The 16,812-nt window shown below is 38.2% G+C and overlaps 1 protein-coding gene across 2 annotated transcripts in view; it reads left to right on the top strand.

Annotated features, from left to right (window-relative positions):
* The first annotated feature begins 9,299 nt into the window (after nt 1-9,299).
* Nucleotides 9,300-16,812, top strand: part of LOC121371074 (gamma-aminobutyric acid type B receptor subunit 1-like) — a 113,525-nt gene continuing 106,012 nt past the window's right edge. For both annotated transcript variants that reach the window (XM_041496704.1, XM_041496703.1), the window contains exon 1: nt 9,300-9,391. The gene's annotated coding sequence lies outside the window, so the exon portion shown is untranslated. The remainder of the gene's footprint in view (nt 9,392-16,812) is intronic.

Genomic DNA, 16,812 nt, shown 5'->3' with positions numbered 1-16,812 from the left:
ACCTCTCTGATTATTATTTTCCCGAGTTTCCCTGCACTGACTGACCTTTGTGAATTAACATGTAATCATCTGTAGCGATCGGACCGGCCTCGGTGGCGTCGTGGCAGGCCATCGGTCTACAGGCTGGTAGGTACTGGGTTCGGATCCCAGTCGAGGCATGGGATTTTTAATCCAGATACCGACTCCAAACCCAGAGTGAGTGCTCCGCAAGGCTCAAAGGGTAGGTGTAAACCACTTGCACCGACCAGTGATCCATAACTGGTTCAACAAAGGCCATGATTTGTGCTATCCTGCCTGTGGGAAGCGCAAATAAAAGATCCCTTGCTGCCTGTCGTAAAAAGAGTAGCCTATGTGACGACAGCGGGTTTCCTCTAAAAACAGTGTCAGAATGACCATATGTTTGACGTCCAATAGCCGATGATAAGATAAAAAAAATCAATGTGCTCTAGCGGCGTCGTTAAATAAAACAAACTTTACAAACTTTACTGTAGCGATCGCAGCATCTTCTAGCTTACATATTCCCCTATCTTCTAAATGTATGCGCAAGTTAACAGATCAACAACTCCCGTAAGCCTGCATATGACTCCACTTGTTGCGAAGCTAACCATTTGTCAAACAATACGGCCTTTTTCGCAAAAAAACTCTCCATAACATTGCCCCTCAGTTTTCTTTAATTCACTGTACTTCAACCGATAAGCTTCTGGTCGTAACTCATATATTCGTAAGACGGCCGCCTTAATCAAGCCATACTCTCTAGCACTACGGTCACTCAATGAATTATATGCCTCACTAGCTTTTCCCTAGACATAGCTAAAAATCCCCACTTGTGTTCTGGCCAGTCTAATTCCTTGGCTATTTGTTCAAATAGCTGAAACAAATCTGTTGATCATCACTTTATTTGTTTGCATTACCATAGTTTGACACCCAATAGCCGATGTATTTTTCGTGCTGGAGTGTCGTTAAACATTAATTCATTCCTCGTGAAATACGACTGACGTCGTCTTCCCGCATTTTTAACTCATGTGCCCTCTCTAACGCACGTTCCTCTCTCACTCTCTCTCTCTCTCTCTCTCTCTCTCTCTCTCTCTCCTCTCTCTCTCTCTCTCTCTCTCTCTCTCTCTCTCTCTCTCTCTCTGTCTAATTTTTTTTCTCATGTTCTAATTTTTTTTCTCATGTTTCTTAAAAGCTAATTGTTGGTTTAGAGTTAACTCGGTTAGCTCTACTTCTAAAACATGGTTACTTGTACCTCCCTCCATAACTGGACTGTCACAGAAAATCTCATCTATAATAAGTTCACGCATTTCGCCTAATTTTTTTACAGACAACATATCAATTTCCCTATCAGCCGCGATTTGAATTAACTCGTCTCGACGTGTACGTTTGATATGAACTACGGTGAGCGGTTTCAGCAAAAGTTGATCCATGTTAAGATATTTTACAGGACGTGTTTATATTTTTCTAGTGAACAACGTTGGTAATATCTAGTGAATTTGCAATAAACATTTATAAAGCCCCCAATTGCAAGACCCGTTTTATTTATGCTTTGTCTCCGTTTCAGATCCCGGACGAGCACCCAAAAAATCCTGTCACGGTGCTTCTAACGCCGTTACCGGCAACTGCTCCCACCACTCAGTACCCCGGCAACAGAATCAGAAACCCGCAATGGGTGTAACAGTATTTCTCCAAATAGCCCAACCTATACATATAGATCTCCCTGTATCGGGTAGTTTTCTAGATCAAGATCTTAGATTAAGTAACACGATCGTATATATATTTATTTTTACTATTAGCCAACGTTAAATTCACTAGAAAGACAACAACACCAGTTTATTTTCAAATATGTATTATATAATACCAGGCAAGTGTTACAGCACTTACATGGCCTGTTAAAACCGCTGTCACACCACCTCCAGGCTGAACACCACACGTAAACGTAATCACTTGGCAATTGGGGATATAGCTACCCCTCAAAAGTTAAAACATCACCCAACCTTAGAATAATTAATTATTATCCTCAGTCTTTCCTACATCCAATATTCAGAGGACCTACAATTTACCAGGTCATGATACCAGGATTACTAGTTATAGATATAATTAATTATTATCTTCAGTCGTCCCTACATCCAATATTCAGAGGACCTACAATTTACCAGGTCATGATACTAGGATTACCAGTTATAGATATTATAAACATCTCTATATATATATATATTGGGTAAGTGGCGCTTATAGTTTACTTTCGTCGGTCTGATTACCAGCTGTCCTTCCCACACTAAGCAAAACAAGAATACGCATAGTTATACAATCTAATTAAAATTAGCTCCACAATTACATGTGGATCTAACACCAGCCAGTCGGAGCTCATGTCCACCAATCAAAACCTTACTTGCAGAATCCTGCCAGTGATTTAAAATTAACAACACTGCGTAGTCCCCAATGTCCAGGTAACATTTCGTCTGTAAATAATAATTTAAATATTGACCAATCACACTTCGCCTTTTATAACGTTATTTGGGAGCATACAGATTCTAAAAATAACGGGCGAGTCTATTTTAGTGGCCGCAGTACAGCGAACCATACCAATACGTATCAGTCTTCAATTTTACATTAAAAATTATTTATTTATTTATAACAAACCCCAACTAAATCAGTCTTCAGTTTTACATTAAAAATTATTTATTCTATAAAATAAAACATGTTTTAAGGCATTCGTAATTCACACGAAACATGTCATATACCCTCAGGATAATTCGGAATGTTTTCAAATTGTTTTTAAATCACTGGCAGGATTCTGCAAGTAAGGTTTTGATTGGTGGACATGGGCTCCAACTGGCTGGTGTTAGATCCACATGTAATTGTGGAGCTAATTTTAATTGGATTGATTGTTATAATACTTGAATGCCACAACAAAATACCTTTCAGTTACTACAGAGCAGTAAAATATAGTTACCTATGCCCACTGGACTAATAAAGTTCGCCCAGCGGACAGCGTTTCCACCATCTCACTATACGTGCTTGCCACCCAAGTTCCTATACAGAACGAACTCTCAGCTTATATCCCCTATTTGGATTTTTGGCAGCTGGGTCACATCTTTGGCAGTTCTGTCATTTATTGACAAGTGGCGAAATTATGGCCACACTAATTCTCTAAACATCAACAATACAGATACCATCTAACTAATACGGGATACCCTCTTGGATTAATTACTCCATGCACTGGCTTTCGATCATTAAAGTGCTACTCCAGTTGTTTCCGACCCCGGTCAAAAGTTAATGTGCAGACGGCTGTCTCTGTCACAACCCCTCACCGTAAACTTCGCTCGCCTCCGTGTAGACCCCCCTCCCCATGCTAAAATCCCTGTCAACGCGTCTGCAGTGGTACTGTGTACGGAGCTCCGTAAAAAAACCCAAAACAACAACAAACAAACAAAAAACCAACAACAAACATCAGAGTAAACAATAAAATAACCCTCGTCCACTTCCTCCCCTCGAAAATAAAATAAAAATAAATAATAATCGCTTGCTCAATCCCCCGGTAATTGTCCGTGGGAGCGTGTCACCCCCTGTAAACGTTGCTCACCTGTCTAGACCCCTCTTGCTAAAATTCCTGCATACGCGCCCGCAGTGGTCCTGTGTACGATAACGTTAAAAAAACAAAACAAAAAACAAACTAGAACTTAGAATTCTGCTGTCCGGAGTTTGCCGAAGCTTAGCTGAATGTGGGTGCTGTCAGGTTGCTTTCTGTAGTGTGTGTATTAGTCATTAATATCTGAATTTTTTTTAATCAAGTAACTCGAAAATGGTCGATGTAAATATATTTGACGTCAAATATAGGATTGTTGTGGTATTGGAACGGAAATCTTTGACAACTTTTTGGTTGTCGGCAACTGCCAAAAAGATACATAGCTTGGTTTCTGACTGTAATGAGAGCGTATTTAGATCCAAATATCCGTCTAGCTCTCTTACAGTCAAGAGTACTCGGGCTACAAGAAATTAATTCTCAGAAAGGTGATAAAAGGTATTATTACCCCTAATATTATGGTTCACAATATCTTGGTATGTATCGAAGAGTTACGTCCCGCTAGGAGTGTTACGTCCCACTTGATACCGCCTGTATTCTTATACAATGATTTCTTAATTTTAAAAATAATTATTTGGGTAATAAATAGGATATTAGACTTGAAATATTTTTTATTTGTCACTCGCTAAGGCAAATAAAAATCATTTCACTTGTGACATAAAGTTGATAAGAAATGGACACTCGTTTAAGATCCTATACTAAACTGTACACAGACATGAAATATATATTGTTTGTTAGAAATTTGTTAGTATATATTAAGTTTACAATGATTAAGTTTGCTAATAATTTACGTTAAAAGCCATTAGTTCAATAATGTTCAACTTCTAATTTCTTCAAGCTATAATTGGGTCAACTTGCATGGCGTACATGGGATGGGGGGGGGGGGTGGGTCGAACCCATCGAACCCCCCTGAAATCGCTTTTTTTATAATTTAATATATCTGACATTGATAGCTGACATTATTATATTTACTCAACATAGAAATATATGCCCAATATCTCTGCAATCTATTTTGGAACCCCCCTTTTCAAAATCCTATGTATTGGAACCCCCCTTTTCAAAATCCTATGTACGCCCATGACTTGTGTCATAATTCGACATCTTATAAGTTGAAAATATGTATTTAATATTTGCCATTTTCTTTTTTTCTGAAGATGCTGCCAAAAACAGCAACCTAAGAGGCAGGAGCGGAACTGCATTTTAGAAATTAGTTAAGTTATGCATCGAACCGAAGTGAGGGTGAAAAAGGAAGTGAGTTTTTGCCATCATATTTGACTATTTTCAGTTTATAATTTTGTTTGGGGTATTCCTTTTAAAACTCATGAGGTGGGGAGGGGAGGGGATGGCGTAGACATTTTTGGACACCTTACCTACACATTTTCAGTATTTTTTAATAATGGTGAACATAGCAGAATCTGCATAAAGACATCCCTCCCCACATTTAGAAAAAATCTTCAGGCTTACCCTCACCCATTTTAAAAGGAAATAGACTTTATATCTTTTTAAACATAAACTGACGATCAAAAGAAAGTATACCAATTATTTTTATTATAAATAAACAATATACGTTCATGGAAGGTTAGATAGGTTCCAGTATTGTTCATTATAATGCAATCAATGACGAATAGTCGCATATTGCTCCCTTTGGGCGATGCCGCACGTGCAAAATGAGTTTATTCATCAAATTTAAACCGCACAAGAAACATGATACTCTTGCACATAAGGGTGTAAAAAAGGGTGTCATTACTTAGAACATACCTCAGTCAACAGTAAAACACCAGAGAACATGGCAAGGCTAACTGCTGAAGAAAGAGAGAGAGAGCTATTGGCATGGTGCAGTTGGGTGCGAGTTATGCCCATGTGGCAAGAATCTTGAATTGCACAAAATTGATGATCACCAGGTTGATACAGCGTTACAGGGTGACTGGCAGGACTGCAGACCATGAAGTGGAAGACCCCGCGTCACAACAGCCAACGAGGATCGCCATCTCCGCATTTATACTTACGTAACATATTCCTCACTAACATATTCCTCACTATGACGTCATCTGCAGCGACTGGCCTTGGACATGTCATCAGTCGTCACACTGTACGTCGTCGACTACGACAGCATGGTATCAGGGCCTATCGACCATTCAGAGGGATGACATTGACGAGGCAACATTGATTTCGACGTTTACGTTGGGCACGTCGGTTTCAACGTTGGCAACATCGGAACTGGCAACGTGTACTCTTTTTTGATGAGAGCAGGTTCCAGTTATTCAGAGCTGATGGCAGGACTCGGATATATCGACGTGCAGGAGAGAGAACAGCTCCGTGCTGTGTTCGGGAGACTGAATTGTTTGGTGGTGAATCTGTGATGGTTTGGGGCGGTATCTGTGGCCAACAGCGGACAAACCTTATTGTCATTGACGGAAATCTGTCCGACGTCGGGTCCATGCTTGCACATGGTGGACATACACGCTATTGAAACATGTTCTTTGTGGTCAAATTTATTCACCTTCGTTATGAGTGGTCCTTTATGAAATCGCACATTTCACCCCTAGTGCTGTTGTGAACTGTGATATTATCATTTTATGGGTTTTATTGAGTATACTCGTCTTTATTTATCGCCAAATTATTATACTTTCAAAATATAATATTTGCATCAACCTGTGTTTTGTGTTGTTTTTAATTCTTTGAAAAAATAATTGGTATACTTTCTTTTGATCGTCAGTTTATTTAATGTGTAACACTGAATAAGATAAAACAAATCAAGAACTAAGACACAAGTAATGACCATGAACATGGAACAAAATAAGAGAAAGCCTATAGTTGTATATCACATCTGTATGTGACAAGACATGTAATAGCTAGGTTATTTAGTTTTAGAATTATGAATAAGTAGTTTCATGGGGCGGGATGTAGCCCAGTGGTAAAGCGCTCAGACGACATAATCTATCTTTCCTCTCAACTTTCCTATATCGTCCTGTTTCTATTTCTGGGGCGAGACGTAACGCAGTTTGTAAAGCGCTCGCTTGATGCGTATGCACCCCCCCCCCCCCCCCCCCCCCACCGCGTACGGGCCTGCAGTGGTATATATATACTTTTATTTTAAATACTTTCAGGTGTATATTTAAGACACAACGTTGGTGCAACGTGGAATTACCAACATTGGGCCAACGTTAGCCCAACGGACAAATTGACCATGTGCCAACGTCGGCAGTCTACGTTCGGCCAACGGTACGGTTTACATTGGGCCACCGTTGGGCTAACCATGGTGTGCTATCTGAAGTTTTTCTGAAGTTTTTTCAGTTTGGTTGTTAGGTATTTGTTGTAATTATTGTTAGCATTTGATTTTATACGTTTTTGTGTGTTTTGAAGTATAAATTTATCAATGTAATTTTTTATCAAACATGCATTGCGCATAGGCATGCCACCCCATGCTGTGTCACTGTAACGAGAGGTTGTGCTCGGAAACAGGGAATTTTCGACTTGTTAAATCGTAATTGCCGAGACTAATAACTATACTGTTCATGATTGGGGCTGGATGTAGCCCAGTGGTAAAGCGCTCGCTCGATGCGCGGTTGGTCTGGGATCGATCCCCATCGGTTGGCCCATTGAGTTATTCCTCGTTCCAGCCAGTGCACCACGACTGGTATATCAAAGGCCGTGGAATGTACTACCCTGTCTGTGGGATGGTTGTTATAAAAACATTTAATCCCTTGCTAGTCGAAAAGAGTAGCCCATGAAGTGGCGACAGCGAGTTTCCTCTCTCAATATCTGTGTGATTCTTAACGATATGTCTGACGTCATATAACCGTAAATAAAATGTGTTGAGTGCGTCGTTAAAGGTAGGGTCAACTCCAACAAGAGCCTTATGTGTTGGAAAGATGCATACCCGGACCACCAACACATACTGACACTTTAGCAAATGAAAAACGCGTAATTTTAGAGTTAAAAAACCCCCATGATTATCCCTGCTAACTGGGGGCAGCCATTTTGTTTCGTTTTTGTGACGTCCGGTGGGATAGCTTGGGGCGAAGTGACGTCAGCTCCTGACCATCTCCTGTATGTACAGTGTAAACAAAAGCAGTAATTTTCTACAAGGCGCTTCTCTTTGATCAACCTGACTTGTAAAACAGCATGAATGACGTAATAATATAATAAACTACATGTATTTAACTAAATATATTTCAATTCAAGTTGCATTAACGGAACAAAATGGGGTTATAGTGTTTTTCTCTGTTTAATAATCCAAAGGAAAAATGTACACTATTACGCCTATTGATATGCTACGTTGGAGCAAAAACGACAAGCCACGATACCCAAGTGATAATTTTATTTTCTTTGGGACTGCGTAATTGGTCAGTTCTGTGGTTTTAGATGGAAAAGTCTACTTAATCAATAGTTTTACAGAACTATTTACAGTAATAAACCATGTCCATTACCATTTTAGGGGCGACAGGTAATATTCCACAATACCGGTGTGTATCATTGTGTCTAGACAGCGTCAATTAATTGGCTCGTCTGGTTACCAATCAAATACACACCTGCCAATCAGGAATCAAAGGTAGAAGCAACTAACATCATAGAGCAATTAACTAAGAAAACACTCCGTGTATCATTTCAGTACGACGGTTAATGCATGGTCAACACATTGTTAATTGTTTCGACTTGTTGTGTAGCCACTTTGACAATGATATTTTATTTTGTATTGAAAAATAATATATATAGTGCTGGATATACTTACTGTTGGCTTACTGGGATGTGTATTATTACAGAACATTGCAATGTATGACTATTTATCATCCCGCAAAAACCAGGTAGATTGTGTTTCTCAAGTTCTAAGGCTCATTCCTGACGTGACGCGTTAAGTATTACGTAACCACCAGCTCGCCAGAGGGCGTACTCACTGAGATGGTACAAAATGGCTGCGCCCGTTATATATAATAGTCGTCACATTTAACCGTTTTATTAATTAACTATACCATTATACGTGTTGATATTAAGCAATAATGTGCATTATATATGCCTTAATTGTCCTCTCCTTTAAATAAAACAGTTCCTTCTTTCTTTCTTCATGACCGGCCTCGGTGGCGTCGTGGCATGCCATCGGTCTACAGGCTGGTAGGTACTGGGTTGGGATCTCAGTCGAGGCATGGGATTTTTAATCCAGATACCGACTCCAAACCCTGAGTGAGTGCTCCGCAAGGCTCAATGGGTAGGTGTAAACCACTTGCACCGACCAGTGATCTATAACTGGTTCAACAAAGGCCATGGTTTGTGCTATCCTGCCTGTGGGAAGCGCAAATAAAAGATCCCTTGCTGCCAATCGGAAGAGTAGCCCATGTAGTGGCGACAGCGGGTTTCCTCTCAAAATATGTGTGGTCCTTAACCATATGTCTGACGCCATATAACCGTAAATAAAATGTGTTGAGTGCGTCGTTAAATAAAACACTTCTTTCTTTCTTCTTTCTTCATGAAATTCTTCGTCAACTGTGGTTTCGAATTTCATTTTGTTAATAAATAAATTAAAATAAATAAAAAACACAAACTTTTAGACATTTCCATTTTCGACTTTTTATCCGCATGGGTGTTTTACACGCTATTCACCCCCCTCACCCCCCTTCCGCCGGCTATTCGTTTAGAGAGAAGTCATGAAATTTGGAAACGGTCCCTTACTTTATAAATGTGGCCTCGTTTTGATCTCTCCCAGCAGGAGTCGCTGCGAACTTTGCGGACTGCGAGCTCGTGATGTTAGTACAAATCAAAGTTGAACACCATCAGTGAAAAAAAAGAAGCAACAGAGATCTATGAAATACAAGGCTAGTATGTACAAACTTAATTTTTATGTCAGATGTCACTTAAATCGGCCAAGGAGGTTCGATCCCTGTTACTATACATTTTGTGTTATTATTTTACGGTAGACAACAGACACTGGTGTAGGATGCGAGGGGGTTTCGGAATGGCGACAGGGTTGCATGCGCCCCACTTTTTAGCAGCAGCGATCGTTTTTATATATTAGCTCCGATTCGTGATGCATGTCACATCCGCTGACCTTCACGTTAGCATGCCTAGCAACCAGTGAAAACTGGGTGAAAATAAATGGCTTATTTCCTCTGAATCGCCAGGGTTTCTGCCAAAGGGTAAAACGGGTATGGCGCCATACCCAAATATTTTTGCAGATGACATTGAATAATATGTATGGGTGTTAGTGATCACATGCCTTATTTTACCAATAAATGTAGTCATGGTTCATAATTTAAAAAAAAATTCCTGGGCATATTGATATTAAAAAACTAAAAGGACACCAAAAACTAAAAGACATACTGGAGGCGGGGGGAGTTTTATTATATGTTTTCAAACTTAAATGGATGCTGTGAATGCCTTTTAACATGCAGTTATAAAGCTAACGTTTTATGACACAACTAGAGCACATTGATAAATTAATCGTCAGCTATGAGTCTTCGAGGTGAAGTCAACGCCAGGTGACGCCACACGAAAATAGGGTCCTACGTGAAAAAGGAAACCAGTCTATCAAGTTGTTTTCGTACACAATAAAAAATAACATCAAAATACAGCGTATTCAACGTGCATTAATTATGAAACAAATAAAAATAAGTAGAAACTGATGTGCAGATCGAAATTTTGTTTTATTTTTTGTTTGTTGTACCGTAGGCTTAATATACGTAGGTCAGGTGTGTACGTGTTGTACGTTTTTTCGTGACTAACATTAATTCGGACCAACTGCAAAATGGGAGTAAAATTATTATTTTGTATTAATCTTTTTTTCAGAAGTGATAATCATTGTGGAGTACAATGTCTGTGAATTTACATAAAACTTTATTATGACTTTTTAAAACAAATTATCGTCAATGGCTTGGGTACCAGACGTTTCCTCTCCAAGCCAGTTCTTCCCCAACTATTTGTCGGTCCGCCCCACCCCCAATATTAATGTTAGGCAGTAAAGATGACATTGATTAATATACATGGGTGTTAGTGATCACATGACCTATTTTACCTACAAACGTAGTCATGTTTCATAATTATTATTATTTTTTTTTTTTCCCTATCCATATTTAAAAAAAGGTTACACCAAAACCCCAAGTGGGGGCGAACAGGATGTTTTTATTGGTGAACATATTTGACGTGTGTGTGTGTGTGTGTGGGGGGGGGGGGGGGGGGGGGGGAGGATGCACATTTTATTATCAGTCTTCAAACTTACCTGGATGCTGTGAATGCCTTTTAAGTTAAAGACACCACTAGAACACATTGATAAATTAATCAGCTATTGGATGTCAACCATTTGGTAACTGACGGTTTTCCATTAGCAGCATTATTACTAAGTATACACTTCTCCACACAGGACAGCGAATATCATGGGGTTTTATATACCAGTCATGGGTCACAGTTTGGGACAATATACATTCACACCACTAATAACTATACTTTAATGTTTTTATAAAACATTTTGTCACGTTTCCTTCTCTCCATTTAATAAATAAAATGTTCCACTTAAATTGTTTTTGGAATACAGATTGCAGTAGTGAAACAATATGGGCCAATTCATACGTGTATGGGACGGGGAGGAGGGGGAATGCCCCCCCCCCCTCCTTTGTGTGATAATTCAGGCAAAAATTGTCTGGTCATTCGAGCAAGGATGGTCTTGATGTCACATGTCATTCGGGCAAGTTCAGTTCCCCCCCCCCCCCCCCCCCCATATATATATATATATATATATAACTTGTGTCCAAATTAGTGAGATCTAAAGCCCTGAGTACCAGTGCCACTAATGCAACAGCTGTGAGGTGTTTTTTTTTTTTACATCTGTCACCATGTTATGTTATATATACAATACACAACAAAAACAAAAACGTGTATTTATCTTCCATCTGCTCACCCCTCCTCTCTCTCTCTTTCCTTCTTTTCTATCTCCCTCCCCCAGATCAAAACCAATTAATGTCAATGAAGTTGGGGGGGGGGGGGGGGAGTGTTGGGGGAAGGGGGTATGAACCCAAATGTATGTAAACAGAAAGCATTTATAAATGTCTAAAAATATAAAACCAACAACATACAAAGCATCATAATTTAGAAATATAAATCACAATTATGTAAAACAAACCCCCAAAAAACGTTCAAGCACATGTCATACACTTCACTTTCTCTGTTGCAGAACATTGGAAATGTATATTTTTATATTATAGGAAGTTGTGTATTACTTGATTTTCATCTTGACACATCCTTACAGTATGTATTACCATTGTAAGGCAATGATTCGAGGATCCCCAACCATGACATTGTCTGTTTGATCTGGGGCAATTAAAATTGTAAAAAATAATGTGAAATGGTACTGAATAATAAAGTCTAGGTAGAAAAAACCCTGTTTCATATCAATTTTAGTACCATTATTTTATGGCTTACATTGGATGACAACTTTCAGTGGACTAATTTTTAGTCATTCAAAGCATAACAAAAATTCCAGTACCCAATGTTCCAAGTACAGTCTGATATTCACTTGTATCTCACAACTTCAACATCTGACACATTGACACATTTTATTTTACTAAGGAACAATCATCATGAAACATAAAAAAAACCTTTATTTCATCATCTGAATACGAATCTGGCACTTTTCTTATTGTTTCCATTTTGTAGTCTGCTTGTCCTGTCCCAACAAGACAATAAATCAGGTTCTATACATAAAAACAAGCATGGAATGGCTTCTAGCTTCAGTCTTTAAGGAACCGTACTAGTTGTGTTCCTAAAATGCAAAATTCAATTATAATACAAATGTATTCATGTAGCTAAGCTTAATATGTGTTGCACTTATTTTTAAATCAACAAATAGGAAACAACAGGAATGTCTGTATGAAGAGCCTCAACAGATCCTATAGTATAGGTACTTTAGTCCTTAGTATTTGACAGACATGTATGGTCTTTTTGGCACTTTTACACAGCCAAACATCTATCAAATATACACAAAACAATATTAAAATAATATTTGGGTGGAGGGGGTGTTATTGGGTTATTGTTCCTTTTCTTTCCTTATTTATAAATCTTTAAAAAAATGTGAAATGACTCAGGCAAACTGGTAACAAGGGCAAAACAACATCATAAAAGATGTTATAAAAATATAACATTATAATTTATATAGTATAATACTATTACTGGAATCAGTATAAAGATGCTGGGAGGTGTGTGTGTGTGTGGGGGGGGGGGGGGGGGGGGTTGATTCTGTGCAAACAAATATAATACATGTATATCCTACCAGTAATTTGAAAAAAAAAACCCCACAATAACACCCCCACTATCCAAATATTATTTTAATTTTTTTATTATGTATGTACGGTTGTATGGTTAAGGACAACACAGATAATGAGAGAGGAAACCTGCTTCCACCACACAATGGGCTATTCTTCCTGATGGGCAGCAAGCAATCTTTTATATATGCAGTATCCCACATACAGGATGGTACATACCACAGCCTTTGTTACACCAGTTGTGGAGCATTGGATAGAATGAAAAATAGCCCAGTGGACCCATTGCGGAAATCAATATTAAACCTACCGCACATTAGGTGACTGCCTTACCACTGGTCTATGTCCTGGCTCTATATAAAATATTGAGACTTCGTATTACAATTTGATTGGCTGCACATTACAATTTGATCTCCTTGCATTAATTATGCAAATAATAATTGTTGGATTGATTAATTAAATGTGTACTTATAATTGACAAGTAGGCTAGACCTAAATAATGTAAAAGTGCTGAAAAAATAGCACATGCAAACTGATCATATCAGTGATAGAGATAGTGTGCCTTTAAGCAAAAAGAAAAAAATCATATCATCGTGTTATTAATATTTTATATTTTAGCATTACCTAAACTATATTGTAACAGAATCTACAGGAGAAAATAGTAAAATAAAAATTCAGTAGGACTTACATGTTTTATAATCTTCTGTCACAGAATATATGCAGTCTGTAAAAACAAACAACACTGACGGTCGGTCGATTTTCAAGTGTCATTTGTCTTATTTCATAGCAACAATCCGTCTTTTGTTTTACAATATCTTGTCACTTGAAAAGTTTCCTTCTTCCGTGTTATTGACGAACACAAAAAACACGAAGAAGGCATTATTTATAGAACTTTTTACAAAATGTTATAAGAGGCAAAGTCGTTTACTTCCTTGTTTTTCATGGTGTCACTTGGGACCCTGTTGTTGCGTAACGCTACCTACTGAGAAGTTGGCGCACCTCGAACGCCCATTGGATGTCAACCATTTAGTAACTGACAAGTTTTCTATTAGCTGCATTATTTTATACACTTGTCCACACAGGACAGCATATAGCACGGGGTTTTATATACCATATACTAGTCATGGGGAACTGTTTGGGACAATATTCAGTTATATCAAGTGCTTGTACATTCACACCGCTACTAACTATACTTTAATGTTTTATTTCAATGTGTTTTACACATTTTGTTAGATTGAATATCAGTCTTTCAAAGGAACAATAAAATCACCTTTTCTTTTAACCATTTTCTTCCTTCCTCCCTCCCTTTTCTCCATTTAATAAATAATAATTAATATAGTTCACTCAATGATTTTTGGAATACAGATTACACTAGTGAAACAATATGGGCCAATATTGGTAAACTGAGATGTTAAGAAAACAATACCCAGGGCTTTAGATTGCAACAAAGCCAATGCATTAAATGCTGTGCCCAAAAATAACTGTACCGAAAATAAACATACCAAATTAAATAGAAACATGCAGTTGTTAATATTATTGTGCGAAAAAGACTTTTGTACTCTAAACACACACACACACACACACACACACACACACACACACACACACACACACACACACACACACATCCACATCTATCTATATAATGCCCAAATTAGTGAGATCTAAAGCCCTGGGTGCTGGTGCCACTAATGCAACAGCTGTGAAGGGTGAACTATTTTTAGATGAATTCTATTTAGTCATCAACATATTTTTGTTTGTTTTTACATCTGTCGTCATAGTCTGTTATATATACAGTACACAACAGAAAAAACCCAGAAGTCGACGAGCAATCCATAGTTTTGCAGTGTATTTATCCCCAGCAATAATTATTAAGGTCTTCCCTCTGGTCACCGCCCGCCCCCATCTCTCTTTCCTTCTCTATCTCCCTCCCCCAGATCAAAGCCAATTAATGCCAATCAGTTGGGTTTTTTTTTACACAAATATATGTAAACAGAAAGTATTTATGCAGACGTTTGTTTTTGAAAAACCCAGGAGTGCTAAAAATCGCACTCCTCAAAATGTGTACGAGGGGGTGGAAATCACTCTCCTCAAAATGCAGAGGAGGGAAAAATTGAACCCCACAAAATAATCAGAATTAGAGCCAAGAGACCGGGAGGAATTGCACCCATAAACATGATTAAGTTTGAGGAGTAATGATTTATAAATTAAATATATTAAGAGTTAATGTTTTGTGTTTTCAAAATAAATATCCTAATTTAACTAATATGATCATATGATGGTTGTTCTCAAAGATGAAGGAATGGGCCATTGCAGTCTTACACAAGAAAAAGAAACACCATGAACACATTTATCGATTTCTTATGTATTATATGCATATCATGTTCCATTAAAATTCTGAATCATGATAATCTGTTAACTAGTTAGGCGTATCATAAAATATTGTTTGTTTCCGGTTACCCGACCGACTCTAATTTCAACCTTTGTATATCCAAAAATTTTTTTTTTAATATAACAACGATTTCCACAAAAACATTCCAAAACTATCACAAGCACTAATTTGGTGTCATTTAGGGGATAACCCTACTGTGTTTTCCGATTTGCAGACGTATATCGGTGGTTTTACTGTCGCAAATTTAGTTTTATTGGCGACCCGTTAGACACGAAATGTCTTCTTCTAACAATTGATTGATGGAGTTACTTCCCTTCTAATTGAAGTTCGGTAACTGTCACGGGGATTCTATAATACCCGTAACTGAATAAAACACGATTGTCCAAATATCTCTCCTAACTGTATATCTATTAGATCTCTCTGTAACGGGCAGTTCAAAACCGCTTTGGCTCGTCTAGGTATGATCAGAAATACGATCTTATATAAAGTATATATTATTATAGCACGTTTAGTTCACTAGAAAACACAACAAAAACACAATACACTTTGGAATCTGTATTAACCTACGCTGACAAATGTACTGTCGCATTAGTTAATTAATAACAACAATAATAACAACCCAGAACTGATCACTTAATTAGTTAATCTCTAGGTGTCTAGTTTACACAATATGCTAATCACTTCACCGTGACACAACACCCACACGTGTGATAATTGAGAAACGCTAACACACACACGTGTGATAATGGAGAAACGCTTCTAGGAGAACTTAATTAATAAAGGAATTACAACACTATTCCTAACTAGTTTATTTTTAATTAACCCTTAACTACTCATTCAGTAACCTTGTAACACAGAATTAATACTGGTACCTATCACAATAAAGACAATAACCTACAGCTTACCTAAGTCTTCTAGGATGACTGGCTAAGCTTTATATTACCAAATACTCGTATAAATATAGAACAGTAAGAGTACGATTTACTTCGTCAGATGACCGAAGACACTGTCTAAAGAATATTGGTATAATACAGTATTAAAATATGTAAAGTCACATTAATCACATCAAGGTTATACAACAGAGCAGAAATAATATATTTACCCAAAGTCCAAACGGACTAACGTTCCCTGGGAGCCGTCCTTTTTGCTTCTCCGAGATATCTCTAAACCCTAGCTATTTATTCAAAACTCTCAGAGACAGCGAATATTGCCTGGGGGTACAACGCGGTACCTCACCTATCATTTGATATTCCACCTCTCCCAGAGTCGGTATATTTTTCTCTGATCGTCAGACTGGCTGTCGCCATTCCGCGAGCAATCCCCTGTCCATAAACAGCACTACCGGAGATATTACGTAACTACTAGCCATATGGCCTCCACACCTCCTCTGGGTGTGTATTAGAAGGTACGGTCGCGCGGAGGTATTACGTAACCAAGTGTCCACCTGGGCTTAAGTGCTTATTGGACTGCGCACGGCCCTCTAACACAATTAATATCGCCACAGGCGAAAACAAAAATTAAGAGCATGTACCGTCACAGTAACTTTCGTGAGATATCGGGCGAAGAGTCGGAAAATAGTTTTCACGAATATATGCGGTCTT

Source organism: Gigantopelta aegis, chromosome 4, assembly GCF_016097555.1.
Source record: "Gigantopelta aegis isolate Gae_Host chromosome 4, Gae_host_genome, whole genome shotgun sequence".
Lineage (NCBI taxonomy): Eukaryota > Metazoa > Mollusca > Gastropoda > Neomphalida > Peltospiridae > Gigantopelta > Gigantopelta aegis.
The sequence above is the reverse complement of the archived record's forward strand: the minus strand, read 5'-3'. Positions and strand labels throughout refer to the sequence as shown.